Source organism: Sycon ciliatum, chromosome 7 (genome assembly GCF_964019385.1).
Source record: "Sycon ciliatum chromosome 7, ocSycCili1.1, whole genome shotgun sequence".
NCBI classification, from domain to species: domain Eukaryota; kingdom Metazoa; phylum Porifera; class Calcarea; order Leucosolenida; family Sycettidae; genus Sycon; species Sycon ciliatum.
Genome location: NC_088649.1, coordinates 24,304,793 through 24,322,676, shown reverse-complemented (window position 1 = coordinate 24,322,676; position 17,884 = coordinate 24,304,793). Strand labels below are relative to the sequence as shown.

At 46.4% G+C, this 17,884-nt stretch overlaps 1 long non-coding RNA gene across 1 annotated transcript; it reads right to left on the bottom strand.

Annotated features, from left to right (window-relative positions):
• Positions 1-16,454: 16,454 nt before the first annotated feature.
• LOC135820620 (uncharacterized) lies at positions 16,455-17,753 on the bottom strand. The gene is made up of 2 exons (XR_010554142.1): positions 17,446-17,753; positions 16,455-16,995 (listed from the first exon to the last, which is right to left on the bottom strand). It is a non-coding gene; the product is annotated as an uncharacterized LOC135820620 (long non-coding RNA).
• Positions 17,754-17,884: the final 131 nt, after the last annotated feature.

Sequence of the window (17,884 nt, the reverse complement as noted above, 5' to 3'; positions counted from 1 at the left end):
GCAGCCAGGCACGTTTCGTAGATCTACGGGTGCGGACACAACGATCCACCCTTTCGCGCACATGCTGACAGCATATCGACCGGACTCACTTGGTTACCACTGAGAGAAAGAACAAACGAGCACGATATACATGTATTCAGAAACCGATACAAGTAAAGGACTTTAGCTTATAGAGTATATCACAGCCATCTACAATATCATGTACATGACTGTACAACGTCATGTACTGTCATGGCAAGTGAAATCCGACCCCCTTGCCGGCGCGGCGTGCCGGCAAGGGGGTCGGATTTCAGTTGCCAGTACTGTACATGTACAATGTCATGTACTTCGAAGTAGATAATACATACCACCCCCGCTGTGCAGCATCTGATGGTTCTGTGGTATTCAGTAAAAAATATTCTACATGTACATGTTTGAACTTTATAACCCAATACTAGTACAACACTAGTGTTAGTTCAACACCCATAATATGGTTCAGATGGTCCCAACGGACCGGGGCTCTACCAACCCTGGATGGTTGTACTAAGGTCACTGTTTCCGAACACAGTGTCCTCCACCTTGTTTCATGCTGTCAAACTAACAACGTACACAGGCGCGTGCGCCGGTGCCCTTCGAGGGGGAATTCCGCGGCCTCCCCGGGAAATTTTTCAAAAAGTGAAGCAAAATCCTGCATTTTGAGCGAAAAAAGGGGGTGTTCCGGGCACCGAGGAACCCATACGGGGCACGCGTCTGTGTACATGTACATGTACACAGAGGCTGTGATTGTACATGTGCATGGTACTATCTACATTGTACATGATTGTACAGCATGGGGTAGTGCCTTTGCTGTTTGCGTTACGCAGACCTCACTGACTTGTCAGTTTGAGCACTCTGGCAAGGTACATGTACGTTCGGGCCTGGTTTAAATCTGGCTGTGGAAATTTATTTTTCATGGCCATCAGGTTCGGCCTCATTTAGTATGTGCTGCGTCGATGGGTCCACAAAGAACGAAACAGTTCTGTTTGCAGACTGTGTTCATGCTACAGTAGACAAAGTGTCTGTAGTCTTTGCTGCAAATAGTGCTCAATACCTCAAAAAGGGGCAGAGCTTACCACACGGGGCAGAACTACAGAGACCAAAATCGTTCTCGTAACTCCGAGTTTCGTGTTTCAAAAAACACGTCTGATGAGTGTTTTTTGAAACACGAAACTCGGAGTTACGAGAACGATTTTTGGTCTCTGTTGTTCTGCCCCGTGTCATGTTACAGTAGATGAAGATGTAGATGAAGGTACATGTACAAGTACAAGTAGTACACTTGTAGCGACCTCGCTGCATGACATCGGCTCTCTCACTTGTTATACGCATGTGCATGAAACATTTCTTCCTCTTTGTTCTAAAATAGAAGGATAACTGTTAGACACAGTTGCCCTCTTCTCGGGGTTGTAATTATTAGGCCCCAGGGTGGTATGTCCCTGGATTCATATGTCCCCCGTGAACAGATACGACCTCTGCCATCTTGGTGCCTATATTGGTGACCCCCGAAAAGTCTGAAGAAAAATTGACTGCCACCACCATAATTATTATAATATTTGAGGATTTCCCAGACTTGAAAATACCGCCATTCCGGCAACAGGCTCTCAGCTACACCAAATAGATAACTTGGCAAAGTTATCTACATGTATTTGGTGCAGCTGAGAGCCTGTTGCCGGAATTGTGGTATTTTCAAGTGCAAGAAATACGCTGCAATGGAGTTTGGGAATTCTGAAGAAAGATTTCCGAGACATGGTCTAAATTGAAGGGAGTTCCAATATAAATTACTGGGAGGGTGTAGGACGGAGATGGCAAATAGTGGATGCCTAATGAACAGCCTAGTTTAAAAAATACATAACATGACTGTGCTGAATGTTACCGAATGGTCATGTACTCAACAATACCAGTCCTATAGCCTCGGGGTATGCCTTGAAATACAGAAACAAAAAGAGAGCATGTCTGAGAAAACCAGAAAATTTGTGCAAGTCGATCTCCCCAATTTCGCGCAAATTTTCAGGTAAGTTTCCTTTTTGGGGTGTAGATCGACTGAGCAAAGCGCGCGGAAAAGGTTCTGAAGGGAACCTTGAATTATTGGCATACCCTCAAAAATGGTCGATCACATAATTATTGATGTGACTACAAACGAACCACGCCACAGCGTACAAGAACAAGCTACGAACAAACTCCATAAACCCAACATTTCCTCACCTTAGACGAGTTCTTGGGGCAGAGCCGCTTAGCCACGCCAGCATCCCAGAAGACGAGGGCCACCATCCCTGGACGCCACAAATGGTCGTCGTGAAAATAGCCAAATCACAAGCGCTGACAAAACAACGAGCTACGCCCTCAATCAGCAAACACCACACCGGCAGATAGTAACAAGACCTCTTCTAGCACTGAGGACGTGTCCCCCGTCATCCCTTTTGGGTTTTCTTGAAATAAACCTTTTTAAATTTTTCCACTCGCCCATGCTGAAATACATCCAAACTCATACTTGCGCGGGAAAGCTAGCCCCTCCGCGACGTCTAGTCAGCAATTTCAACTCCAACACCAATCCTAACGCTGCAGAACAAAGTGAATTGTTGACTCTGACAAGGAAAAGCAGCGGTGATCACTTGTCACTCCAAACGACAGCTTCTCCTTGCGCCACCAACATTTTTCGGTGCAAGAGTTGATGCGAAAGTGACTGAAGTTTTCAATTTGCGTGTAGTTTATGAATTTTTACGGCTATATGGCTGCGAAATAGGGATTGTCAGGCTGTGGCTCTCAGGTTTACTGGCAAGGCATTCCCGGCGGTAGGGGTGCGGAAGAGAAACGACTTCCTGGCGTGTTTCCTCACCCGTGGCAGAGTGAACACGAGTTGCCGGCGGCGACTACGCGTGGGGCAGTATCCTGCTGCTTCAAGAAGTCCTGGTTGGGAGGTGATCAAATGGAAGAACTCCAGAAGGCAGGCGGTATTCCTGCCCCAGCTAGGATAGACTTGGCCACCCCAGCTGTCTAAACAATGACGATTTGGGCTCGTCTGATAAGCAGGAGCATCTCTCAAGCCGCATAATTGCGTGAGCTACTCTGGCTTGCAGCCGTTCTAAGGTGAGCAGCTGGGTAGCAGAGATGGAGGACTCCCGTACAGGGGCAGCGTTGTCTAAACTTGCCTACTGTCTGTTAAATGGGCTCCTGGAAGCGAAGTGTTTGATTCAACAACAGTCCCAGAAGACGGTGACTAGTTGACGGCTGGATACCACCGATGCCCTCCGCAGCTCCTTCCTCTTTGAATAAGATAACAACGGTTTTGGACGGGTTAAAAGTTCAGCCTACTCGGTCGGCCATGCAAATGTGTCCTGCAGGGCAATCTCCAATGGGCTGGTACATTTGCTTCGTGTTTGGCCGACGGCGGTTGTTGTTGTTGTTGTTTTCTTTATTTGAATTCGCTAAAACCAAACGGACAGAACTGTGCAGTGACAAGGGAGCGAATGATGAGCGTCATAATCACTATGCATGAAAACATCTCAGGGCAAAATGAGACAGACTACAAGGAGAGACTGACTACAAGGAGGGACAGACTACAAGGAGAGACTGACTACAAGGAGGGACTGACTACAAGGAGAGACTGACTACAAGGAGGGACTGACTACAAGGAGAGACTGACTACAAGGAGGGACTGACTACAAGGAGGGACAGACTACAAGGAGGGACAGACTACAAGGAGGGACTGACTACAAGGAGGGACTGACTACAAGGAGGGACAGACTACAAGGAGGGACTGACTACAAGGAGGGACTGACTACAAGGAGAGACTGACTACAAGGAGAGACTGACTACAAGGAGAGACTGACTACAAGGAGAGACTGACTACAAGGAGGGACTGACTACAAGGAGAGACTGACTACAAGGAGGGACTGACTACAAGGAGGGACTGACTACAAGGAGGGACTGACTACAAGGAGAGACTGACTACAAGGAGGGACTGACTACAAGGAGGGACTGACTACAAGGAGAGACTGACTACAAAGATGGCGGTATCATCTGCGAACAAGTAAACATCAGTGTGCCAGTTGCGTTTTGAGGCACTGGGCAAGCTATTGATATGCACCAGGAAAAGCAATTACCCCGAGGTGGGAACCCTGGGGCGTGGGAAGGACAGAATGATGGTGTTGAACGCAGACGGTGGATGTACGTGAATTGAGGTAGTTCTTAAACCAACTCGTTGCCGTAGCATCGCAGATAGCCCTGAGTTACTGGAGAAACTATTCTTTATTTATTTTCATTTATTTATTTATGGATTCCCCAAAGGCCGAGGCCTAAGTCGAGGGGGTCTCCGTTCATAGCTTACTGGGAATATATCTGCAAAATTATAACATATAGATTGAGAAGAGGAAGGGTTATAACAAATGGGTACTGGAGAAGCTATTCATGCTGTCTACTGACATGATGCACAACTGCAGCGCTGCACCACTTCTCACCACATGTTCCCTGATTGTGACTGTTAGCATGGATTTGTTTCGCAGTAAATAACAAAACACAACAAACATGACAGTCAGTACATTGCTAACATAGCACTGACTGTGTACTGGCGGCGTATTAAAGTTTTGATGAAGTCGGATATCTTTTATTTATTTTTTATTTAAATAACCGACGAGGAGACAACAGTCGTAAAATAGCAATGAAAAAATATCAATTGTGCACTCATAACCATGTATAAACAATTAAAATGAAACAATTCCAGAACGTTTTCGTGTGACCATCATCAGTGGAACATCGTCACATAGTAAGAATCACTAAAACAACCAGTTATATAGCAAGAGTAACATGAAAAGAAGCGTGAGAATGCAGCACAGCTAGCGGTTATGCATAACGTGTGTAGTGTGAACCTTTGCACATGGTTGATAAATATGGTGGTAAAGACACACCTGGCAATATGGCGGTAAACACACGCCTGCCCACACACGCTCTCTAGGCTGCAAAGTTCTGGCAAAGAGCTCTCCTTCTGACCACCACCACCACCATCAGTTCCGGCCTGGCGCCTGGTCGATGCATGGCTGGCGGTATCCGGCATAGCAGGCTGGTACATCCAGTAGCGCATGGCACATAGATGATGACACAGCAACGACATAGCTCGATTGCGACGTACGTTTCGTCCCCGCTGGACTCATCAGGCAATCTTCTTGGATGTCTTCATACGGAGCTTGACTCGGGAGAATGAAATTGAAGACACCGCTGCAGCTGTACTTATGGTCGATAAATATGGTGGTAAAGACACACCTGGCAATATGGCGGTAAACACACGCCTGCCCACACACGCTCTCTAGGCTGCAAAGTTCTGGCAAAGAGCTCTCCTTCTGACCACCACCACCACCATCAGTTCGGGCCTTGCGCCTGGTCGATGCATGGCTGGCGGTATCCGGCATAGCAGGCTGGTACATCCAGTAGCGCATGGCACATAGATGATGACACAGCAACGACATAGCTCGATTGCGACGTACGTTTCGTCCCCGCTGGACTCATCAGGCAATCTTCTTGGATGTCTTCATACGGAGCTTGACTCGGGAGAATGAAATTGAAGACACCGCTGCAGCTGTACTTATGGTCGATAAATATGGTGGTAAAGACACACCTGGCAATATGGCGGTAAACACACGCCTGCCCACACACGCTCTCTAGGCTGCAAAGTTCTGGCAAAGAGCTCTCCTTCTGACCACCACCACCACCATCAGTTCGGGCCTGGCGCCTGGTCGATGCATGGCTGGCGGTATCCGGCATAGCAGGCTGGTACATCCAGTAGCGCATGGCACATAGATGATGACACAGCAACGACATAGCTCGATTGCGACGTACGTTTCGTCCCCGCTGGACTCATCAGGCAATCTTCTTGGATGTCTTCATACGGAGCTCGACTCGGGAGAATGAAATTGAAGACACCGCTGCAGCTGTACTTATGGTCGATAAATATGGTGGTAAAGACACACCTGGCAATATGGCGGTAAACACACGCCTGCCCACACACGCTCTCTAGGCTGCAAAGTTCTGGCACAGAGCTCTCCTTCTCACCACCACCACCATCAGTTCGCGCCTGGCGCCTGGTCGATGCATGGCTGGCGGTATCCGGCATAGCAGGCTGGTACATCAAGTAGCGCATGGCACATAGATGATGACACAGCAACGACATAGCTCGATTGCGACGTACGTTTCGTCCCCGCTGGACTCATCAGGAAATCTTCTTCTTGGATGTCTCATACGGAGCTCGACTCGGGAGAATGAAATTGAAGACACCGCTGCAGCTGTACTTATGGTTGATAAATATGGTGGTAAAGACACACCTGGCAATATGGCGGTAAACACACGCCTGCCCACACACGCTCTCTAGGCTGCAAAGTTCTGGCACAGAGCTCTCCTTCTCACCACCACCACCATCAGTTCGCGCCTGGCGCCTGGTCGATGCATGGCTGGCGGTATCCGGCATAGCAGGAGGAATTGCCCGCCATCAGGTTTGTATGGTTCAGCCAATTTCACTGCTTTTCGAGCAGAATCTGCCACCTTTTCGAGCATTATCCGCCAATGCCTACCTCCGGGATCACAACCAGATCAAGCCAGTTACTAGCAGTTCAGATAATGCCGCCATCCTTGCTAGGAAGTTTGCCAGTTACAGCCAGGCTCCCTTGTCACAGCCTGGTCTGCACGCTGCCATCTTGCTGCCGACGTCCACCGAGAAAATTTTCCATTCAGCCCTTCTATGCCCGATACGTATTCGACAGTTTACTTAGAAAATACATACTGTCCATATATCGATATACTGCTGGGAGGTTGTGTGACCGAAATCTCCAAGATACTGCAGAAGCTGCTTCCCAATCCCTTGCAGTCCTCTTCAACCGCTGTTTAATCGCCAAAACACAGCCTCGGGACTGGAAATCTGCCAGCGTGGCACAGGTTTTCAAGGCAAAGGTTTCCCAGCCAAACCGAGCAACTACCGGCAAATTTCTCTGACAAAATGGTATCGCTAGGGTTTACGAGTCAATAATATTGTCAGTCGCCAATTCGCTTCGTTTGTTGAGAAACATAAGCTTATTAGTGAATACCAATTCAGATTCTGCAGAACCAAGTCAAAAGTCGACCAACTTGTTCAGCTTACAACCACGTTTCCTGAGCTATTGACACGAAATCACCTTAGAATCAGATTTTCCTGGATTTCTCCAAGACGTAGGACAGGGTCAGCCACAACTTGATCCTGGAGTCTGTCCCCGGCTGATGCTTGTCAAACGCTTGCGATTGGATAAAAAAACTTCATCGATGACCGTAATATCCGTGTCCGAGTTGGGCAAAGTCAATCTGAACTGTTGCCCATCACAGCTGGAGTGCCCCAGGGGTCTCATCTTGGCCCCTCTCTCTTTTTTGCGGACAAATCCAATTTAATTCTTGCTTCCCCGCCTAAAAAGTCAGTGCCCGCTCACCGTGCCAGCTTTCAGGCTGATATTGAACAGTGCCTCAGATGGTCAACAGCCGCTGTCATGAAATTTAACACCAGCAAGTGTGGCCCTGTGTCCTTTCAGAAACATGCTGTGACTCCCCCCCCCCCTTCAAAATGGATGACACTGAGGTTTGACGACTGATAGGCACTGTCACCTTGGTGTTACACTTCCCCCGAACCTTAGTTTACTGCTGCGGCTCAGTCATGAGCGATCACTTTGGCTGTTTGCAGCGCCAATCGCTTCACCAGTTGATCGCAACCAGCACACTGGTGTACCGCAATTATCCTTGTGCGGTGTTGTGAGAATACGTGGGTATGCATGCAGCTTTGCTCTGTGACTTTCCAATTCCATTGCATGTAGTCACTTGGCTCTTCCATTTCCTATACACTGCCTTGATGCATTCGGGTGCAAGCGCTAATAATAATAATAGTAATGGGGAGGGGAGGAGATAAAAATCACAAGTGAAAGAAGTCACCGACGGTAACTGAATATATTACAGATAGAGCTGCGGGAAAAAGAACCCTGTTGAAAACCCGAAAACACGGAGTGTCACTGATCGATTTGATGTCGAGAAGTTCATTTCCTAACATCCTTGCAGAACATTAGGTACAAATAGGATAGGATTTGATCAGATAAAATATTACACAAAATTGGAAAGGATTGACCATTGGTGAACAGATAGAAAGTGACCCACTTTGAATACTTCGACGCTTTCGAGAGAGCACAGAAATGGGCGTGACAATGTTCCCAGCGCATTATGGGCGTTGTCTTGTTCAAGAGAATGGCACCAATGAATTGGATCGTGCCTCTACCAGAAGGACCGGGCCAGAAGGGTACCTGCAGCAGGTTTTTTGGTTACCTCCACGGGTTCGATCACTCTGTGTTCTGTATGTGTGTATATTTTTATTCACACACAAAGTAATTATTGAATATTTCTATTTGAATTGGCAAGTACACACGGGCTACAAGCCCAATTACATGGAAGCGAATGTGATAATGTTTTTTTATTTTTTATTTTTTCACAAAGAACACAAACCCGGCTCGAGTCAAAATAAATAAGAACAAGAAAGATAACAAAGTTGCATGCAGGGAGAACGAAGAAACGACTAGAACGCAGAAGTCAATTGTCCCACCCTGAACGCGTGTGTTCTGGTGTCCCCCAGGGATCAATTCTGGGGCCCCTGCTTTTTCTAATGTATGTGAATGATATCGGTGCAATTCCCAACACCTCGCTATATGCGGACGACACCACTCTGCTGGCTAGTCACCGGTCGCTCCCCGTCGCGTGTCAAGACCTGCAGGTAGGAATAGACTGTGTGGTCAAGTGGATGCGAAGGTGGAAACTCCGGCCGAACTCCGCCAAGACCGAGATCATGTGTGTCGTCCCCAACGCGTCATCAGATGTTGCACATCTTCAAACTTTTATTTTCCATTTCCCCGATGATCCTACCCCGATACCTATAACCTCTCGTCACAAGCACCTTGGCGTTACACTTGATAGCAAATTGGACTCGTCCCACCATTTCCAGAATCTGGAAAAGCGGGCAAGCTCAGTCGTCGGTATTCTTTATGGCCATCTCCCCTACATTTCACCAGAATTCCGAAAGACCTTTTATCATACATACGTTTTGCCTATTTTTTGTATTGCTGTGTGGTGTGGCGTGGCGCTGGTAATGACCTCTTTGCAAACCTGGAGATTGTGCATCGACGGATTCTCCGGGCAATACTTCGTTTGCCGCCCGAGACCAACATAGCCGTTCTCTATGAAAATTGCTGTACATTTCCTCTGAAACATTACATTGACCGATCCTCCTGCGTATACAGTCATTCACAAAATCAAACTTATCACTGCCCCTCAGCATGTGCAGCATTCCTTAAACTGGTTCAATGAATCCTCAACAAGCCGGAACTCGCTTCGTTTCTCGATTGCAAGAAACAATTCCATGAGCAAATCGCCTGTATTCCTGCATACCAATTATGGGATTCTCTTCCTCAGCAATTAAAGTCCAGCAACGCCCTCAATGCGTTTTTAAGCTTGATAAATATACACGTACGTCGATCTTCATTTTCTAATCAATGATTTTCGTTCTCTTTGTGTATTACTTCAAGCTCCAAAGTAAATCACATCCGCTACCTGTACAATTCATTTGGGTATTTGATTGATTTTATATTTGATTTCGGTTTTGGATTGATTCACTTTTTATTTCATTTTCACCATATTTTGCGTGTGCATTTTTGCCTCTTCTTGTTCTTTTATTCCATGGCTGGTAGCCCTCATTCATAATATTGGTTGACACCATGTCATCCATGAATTGAGAATAATAATAATAATAATAATAATAATAAGTTGTGGGTTGATAGAACAAACAACTATTGAGTCGGGGCTGACTACTAGTGTAGCGGGCCGCAGTCTCTCGGAGGCAAGAATACACAAGGGTCTCAGTGAACACACTGTAACTGGCAATTGAAATGTTCCAGTCTCTCCGGAGGCGTGGGTTCGAATCCCACCGCTGCCACCAATTTGTAGCGGGCCGCAGTCTCCCGGAGGCAAGAATACACAAGGGTCTCAGTGAACACACTGTAACTGGCAATTGAAATGTAACTATAACGGGCAATGAAATTAACTTATTGGCAACTAAATTAACTAACTGGCTATAAAAGAATCGTGAGCAGCAGCTTTGATACAAAGGCAGACTCCGTACGCTAATGTACGGGGATACGCTAAAGTATGGGGATACAGTACGGGGATATCCTATACTCTAAACACTAAACGCTATACGCTTTGAAGTCACCAGCGTGCCAACGCTACACTAGTATCCACTAGTGCAGCTGTGTAGGTGGGGCGTTGTGGACTCCTCCGACCAAAGGTCTCGGTATCCCTGCACACAACGCGCACTTGCAGCTGTGTAGGTGGAGCGTTGTGGACTCCTCCGACCAAAGGTCTCGGTATCCCTGCACACAACGCGCACTTGCAGCTGTGTAGGTGGGGCGTTGTGAACTCCTCCGACCAAAGGTCTCGGTATCCCTGCACACAACGCGCACTTGCAGCTGTGTAGGTGGAGCGTTGTGGACTCCTCCGACCAAAGGTCTCGGTATCCCTGCACACAACGCACACTTGCAGCTGTGTAGGTGGGGCGTTGTGGACTCCTCCGACCAAAGGTCTCGGTATCCCTGCACACAACGCGCACGAGAGGGGGGGGGGGGGTAAAAGAGAAAGAAAGAAGAAAGAGTTAGGCCATCAGGTAGTATGCTAGTCTGTGGTGTTCACGTCGACAGCAGTCCCACAAGTTTGCTCGAGGAGGTACTTGTACACTGCTACTTTTTGGATTGGATTGGATTGGATTTTTATTTATAGTGGTGACTATAACAGACAATTGCCTAATAACAATAGACCCACTCGAGGGAAAGATGCAAAAAGATATGAATAATTAATATAATAATAGACTACCGGTATTGGATAGGTGATCATGTTCGCATTTTGCATAGCTGAAAGTCATAATTACTAGCGTGAAAAAGCAAGGCATTGGGGTAACAGTTTCTTAAAACGGGCGGAGTTATCCACACAGCGAGCTAGAGGGTGCAAATCATTCCACAGCTTAGCACATTGGAAGGAAGCGCCATGACGGGCAAAGGCAGTTCTGAGCATGGGCAACTTAAGAGTGCGTGATACAAGGCTGCGCGTTGCAAGACCATTATTTAAACGCTCGAACATTTGACTTAATGTGACACTACAGCGGCCTTCCAAACAGCGCCACGTCAGATACAGTAATTTCTTGCAATACATGGTTGCCAAACGATCTAGACCAAGTCTCGCAAATAAAGGGCTTGATGGGCTACAAAAACCAGTATCGTACTGGTTTTTGTAGCCCATCAAGCCCTTTATTTTTTTTACTTTGAAGCGTTGCAGCGCTGCCTGGGATGGGGGAGCGTTCAGGATGGCAGAGGGTAGAGCATTCCATGTTGTTAGTAGGCCGAACGGGAAGAATCGGTGTAGGATGTCAGGACTTGTTGCGGGGAGGGGTTTGACAACTGAAAGGCATGGGAAAGTTTCACTTGATGTTGGTGGCGGGTTCTGGGGCGGGTGGGCTCAGGGGTGGTCTGGGGCGGTCTGGGGTGGGCGGGCTCAGGGGCAGCAGGTGGCAGCATGTCTGTCAGCTGGGCCGGACCGGAAATGTAGTGCAGCCTGAACAGGTAGCACAGTCCCGAGACTTGCCGACGCACTGATAAGCTTGGGAGCGTGGTACATGATCCCAGTGCCAATGCTGCGCATACACCGTTGCTGGATGCGGTCAAGCTTCGCGAGGTTGGACCGGGCTGCGCCTTGCCAGACTAGGGAAGCATATTCCATGGTTTGGTTAGAAGAAACAGGTGGAGGAAGGAGGAGGACGGTAGCAAAGCAACAGCTTGGAAAATTCAGGAGCAAAATGAACTATTGCACAAATATGAAAGTATCTGAGACCGAGAGTACCTGTGGAGCGATAAAATGCTAAAAGCAAACAGAAGAAAGGAAATCATAAGCCAATACGCGCTAAAATGTGCTTGAGTTACAATGAAGGGAGGGGGAAAACCAGAGCTGAAGAAAATGATAACATACAAGTCATAATAAGAATAACTGGATGAAGAGTAGCACAAGCAAACATTTCCTGACAACGAGAGGGATTGTAACTACAGCCACGGCAGTAGCCTGACGTAATAATTCCGAAACAGGACACTTGAAACGCCATGGATGCAGCGACGAAAGAATATTAGAACTTTCGCTGCCAGGGCGTCCTCGAGGGTAGGAAGACAGAGTCTCTCGAAGAGCCCTGCAGTGGAAGTCCACGGCGGAAACCCAAAGAAAGATTGAAGCTTTCGGCCATAAGAGTGAGAGCGTCCACGTTTCTAGCCATCAAAGACGGATAGATTGCATTGGACGCGTTGTTACTCTGGCCATGATCATTGCATGATAAAATAACTTTTTCGAGGAGACTGTCAAGCTTTGACGGGAGCGCCATAGCGCACCAATGATGCGTCGAACTTGGCGAATAGTGCGGTGGACGTGGCCATGCCAGGAGAACTCATTATCAACAATAACTCCAAGATAGCGAGCCTGAGGCACAATTGTTGGATGGAGATGATGATCGTCAGAAGTCTGCTGTGTTTGCATTTGTTGTGTCACCCCAAGTGTTTGGAAGTGTATGATGATTTTTGTGTTTCTGTGTTGTGTCGTGCACGTTATCCCCGTCAGTTGAAGGTTCTTGAAGCTGTGTGTATTCGTTTGCGTAAGCCTGTGCTCTGTAAACCAAAGAAGCAAGTTGTTGCGCTGATATTTTTTTAGTTCTTCCCTTTTTTCCACAGTTTTTTTCTCTCACTCACAGTTGTCACATCATGGTACTCGAGGAGAAACCGAAACAAAAGATCGCTCCCTGCGTACGCTCTCAGGAAGCTTGTTCCAGGCAACTGATAAGCCGAAAAGAGGAGATCAAAAAAAAGAAATGAGTTCCAAAACGAGGCACAACGATAGATGAAGGGTGGCGGCATCTGCTGGAGATGGTGAAACTAGACTGGCTCAGCAGTGATGCAAACTGGTAGAATACATGATAAAACTATACTAGAGAAAGAATTGGACGACGCTATTGGAGCGATTCCCAGTCACACCGATGATTATTGGATGTTGTCCAAGTAGGGAACTGTCGGGTCGGGTTCTAGAAATATGCCCGACTGTCTTGGTGTGTATGATGACTCTCATTTTTCTCTACAGTGTCGTGCGCGTTATGTCCAGCAGATGAAAGTCCTTGAGGCAGTTTGTATACGTATTCATAAGTAGGCCCCGGCGGATAATGCTAGTTATTTTCGGCAATTATGCTACTAGCACTGCTAGTAAAAGTGGCACATTATGCTAGTTTTAATGCTCGTTATGCTCGTTATGCTCAATTTAATGCCACTTTATATGGGGTCAAAAAAGTGTCACGGATGGACTTCACGCAACTCCACAAAAAAACTTACGGGATGTAATATTAATTTAAAAACTTGGTGCGCTGTTTACCTGGTACACATTGTTCACCATGCAACACTAACGTTATAGGCTAGTATAGTGCAGGTAGAATACATTATACTTCATGATCACCACATGGCAACAACATAGCAAGCCACTTTTGATACAATAACATGTATGCCCGCTGGGAGTGCATTAACACGTCTCAGTTATGGGTATTCTGATACATGTACAGTGGACCTCTTGACAGGGTTCAAGCTGCAGCATGTACAATTGAGGCACACTTCTGTCTTTGGTGTCATAATTTGAATATTCAAACTAACTTCAACTGTGCTATTTAGTGATTGAGTTTGGCGGAGTACTATGGAACACGAAGTCAGAAACATTGTGCCAGCCATGATGGAATAATACGGCAGGCTGATTAAAATGTTTTGGTTTTCCAACCTGCACTCAAGTGTTGAAACTACTTCGAAGTAGATACACATAGCAACACACAGAGTACCGCATGTACATGTATTCAGTTACTACAGTCCATTTCAAAACTATAGACGCGTACCTAGGCAAAAACCGTTATGCCAGCATCTATACCACATAAAATCTGTGATCACTTTGTGCATAAATTTTTCCAAATTGGGCGTCTGTTATCCAATCCTTTAGAAACTATATGAGAGTAATTGTGGAGCGATCCTGAGCAATATTCCGAAAACTATTCTCAAAAAGCTCCGGCCAAATTTGAAATATTTCAAAAACCCTACGCGTCTATAGTTTTGAAATGCACTGTAGTACTAGCTGCTTACTTCACACCTGCTTTAAGGAAAGACTCTACAACATTGGCTCTTCGAATCAGGACATCATTGGCTACAGCACCAGAATGATAGCCCTGTTCCTGCCAGCTCCTTCTTATGGTCTGTAGCAGGGAGTAGTCCCTGGTCTGTAGTGTACTTCTCCCACGAAGCTGTTAGCGCTTGCTGGTGTAGCTGGCCTCGTGACTTTCGCTCTTTGGCCGTCTTGTGCGTTTGGCTCGAAATGTGTGATTTCACAATGCTGTTCTTCTGTCGAACTGTCTGGCTGCAAGCACTGCAGTAAATCTTCCCACTGGACACGGTCAACTATTTTCCCCTGCACGCGATGGTGGACGCTGACACGAGGTGTCAATGTGGAACTTCCACCGGCAATTCGCCCTCGCTTAGCGACGGACTCCTTCCCACTTCTCTGGAAAGATCGTTTTCGGGAAATCGCTGCTCTGGCTGGTTCGGGAAGACGTTCACACGCTGTCCTGACCTCGTCCTCTTCGGACTCTGATTCTGAGGCGTCTTCATCGTCAAACTCGGAATCAAAGTGATCATCGCTACTGCTTACTAGATCAACAATATCTCTGGCTGCTTGCTTGGACATAGCCATTACGTGTGTTCTTCATCAGCTAACAAAGAATAATAAGCAAAAGTTGGTAGAAACAAAACGCTCCCATTCTCACCGCCTTCTCATGTACACCCATCACAAGTTTTTTTCCCCAACGCTTGTGCCCAGACTCCCAGCCAAAGTCATAGATCTACTACAAGTAGTAGAGCCTAGAGGGCCAGACATTGAAGATTTGAAGTGAACCAGTGTTGTCGGATGCGACTGACACAGTTCTATAATTAGTTTTGCATGAATATGCTAGTTTTCGCAAGAATATGCTAGTTTTCTGCAAAACCTGCTGATTATGCTAGTGCAATGCTAGTTTCCAGAAAGTGCTAAATATGCTAGATATAATGCTAGCATTATCCGCCGGGGCCTATTCATAAGCCTGTTTTGTGTAAGCAGAAAGAGCACGTTTTTGCACTGAGGTTGTGTTCGTAGGTTGACACTTCCTTCAGTGCCTTGTCACCTTTGGCTACGTACTCTTGTGACCTTTTTGCGTTTCCTCTAGTGTTTTTATTGCACTTTTATCATGATGATTGGTATTTCTAACACCTTTCTATTACAGTACTTAAGTTCAGTTTCTTTAGTTGTATCCTTTAGTTCCGTAATTTTTCCCACTGATGATAGGAACGAGAAAATCGATTCTGGGTTTCAATCATATTATTGTTATAAAATACATATACATGTCGAACAAGTAAGATAGTTGCGTGATGATGTCTGCGGCCTTCATTCTATTCATAGCTATACACGTATGATGTTATCTATTACACAGACAGCAGAACGAGCAGTTGCGGTTTCGTAACTCCAAGTTTCATGAGCTTAATCGATCATCAGACGAAAATTGGTAGTGACCCTGACCTAAGAGTACTGCTATATACATGTAGCATGAATGTGGCAAGCCCTGCCTAACAATTACCATTATGATATGTAGCGCGATGTAGAGTGTGTGCGAAAGTGTTAGTTATCTCGGAACGCAAAAGCTTGAAAAAAGATGTTCTTTGCCCTAGCGTTAGCTGCGGAGAGAAAGTGTTATTTTCTGGGTATAATTATTGTTAACTGAGCGATATTCTGCTAGGATCAGGTGACAAAATTTGACAAGTAATATTTGTTCTCATGGCGGCACTTCGACACAAGCTCGGACCGCTTGTTGAGGCATCTGGCTTTGTCTGCACGGGCGATGATAAGTTTCTCCGTGAGGCAGCCATCACACGTCTTGCTTGAGCTGGAGTAAGCCCTTGCAGATCAGGCGGTCGACCATGCAATTGGGTGCGGCTTGCCTGTCCTCTTCAACTTCCACACATGCTTGGACAGCTCCGTGTTCTTTTCTTACAGCTCGTGCCTTAATGTGTTGAGGTGGGCATTTTATCCTTGCTTGAACGTGTTCTCGGTTAGGTCATAGTAGAATGTATGATCAACTGTGTCGCTATTCACTTCGGCACCGTAAACAATGCTGCTATCGAGGCTCACATCGTAAAGACCCAACACGGGATGGTAAAATGTAAGAATTTTAATAGAGACCGCTAGAAAGTGAACGCACCGCTAAGGGGTCAGATTTCAGTTGCCAGCTCTGTAGTTAACTGCACTACGAAAACAACGGAAGACCTAACGAAATTGTGATGCAAATTTATTTTTCAAAAGTATGACGAATACTGGACGAATATGACGAATACTCATATTCTATAAAGTATGACGAATACTGGACGAATATGACGAATACTCTATGAAATTAGATAAGACGAGGACTAATTTGAAGACATATACATGTAGAGGGCTAGGCTTGGCGCCGTTTCTTTGCCCCTTCAATCTGGCCTCGTCGTGGCGCTACTGGCGGCCGCTGCTGTCTCCGCTGTTCTGCCCGCGGCACTGCTGGCGGGGCCAACACGACCATTGGGGCGTAGGGTCGTCTTTGCGCTCCTGGAGCAAACACGACCTGGGCGCGGGGTGGTGGTGGTGGAGCTACTGGTGGCGGCTGATTTCCTGGCTGTTCACCCCGCGCCGGTGCTCTTGCCGCCAACATGACCTGGGCCTGGGGTCGTCGTGCTGGCGCTACTGGTGGCCACTGAGGAAGTCTTGGTAGTTCTGCCGGCAGCAGTGCTTGCTCATCCCACATGATCTGGGCCCTTTCTATCGCCCTCCTTTCTTCTTCAGTCTCTAAAACAGAGAAAGAGATGAGATATCGGATAATAATAATTTCATTAGTTTAACTATAATATGTGTAACTTAGAAACCCTCCATTTCAGACGTACCCTCATCGCTATTGCAATTCTTTTTAAATACATCCACTTTCAACCTCATATCTTATCCTTTTTGATATCAATATTTCTCGTGGTAAACGCAGACCGAACAAGCGTGTTTTCAACTCTCATGGGAAACTGGTTTTCAACAAATTAATGTTCAAACGCCGACGCTATGGCGGATACATACTTTCCGCGTCTGCCATGTTTGCAGGTTACTGTTGAATGAAGTACCATTCAACTATCACCAACCATTCATTAAATGCAAGGACAGTTGTAGAAGATTATTATCTAAATTCTGCAGAGAACTTCTATAGGTAAGCAATACTGCTAGCGAAATACAGCATGTAGTAGTGGGTTCACCTACCAGCAGCGCACAGCCGGCGGTCGTATTCATCATTCCGGATCTTGTTGACATGGGCATTGATGTCATTTCCGGGCCAAGCCATCTCTAGGCTTTCTTTCTACAAAACTCAGTAATAGACTCTCTTTTGAAACTAGACTCTGGTATATAGAGTTTGAAACAAGACTCTGGTATGTACAATGAACTTGTATGTGTTGCGTGCTTTGTCCAACACTAACAATATTACATTTCCCTACACAAGCAGAATACTGGCCATCACAAATTTTCGACGATGTTGGACTTTCTCAACTCTTTGCTAGTCCACCATGAGCTTTTATAAGTCTACCTATACACTGAGATACCTATGACAGAGATTATATCGATGTGTGCCACTCACACTCATACGCACAGAAACATAATTATCATTCTCCATAACTATACCTACTAGACATACTCTGCAAAT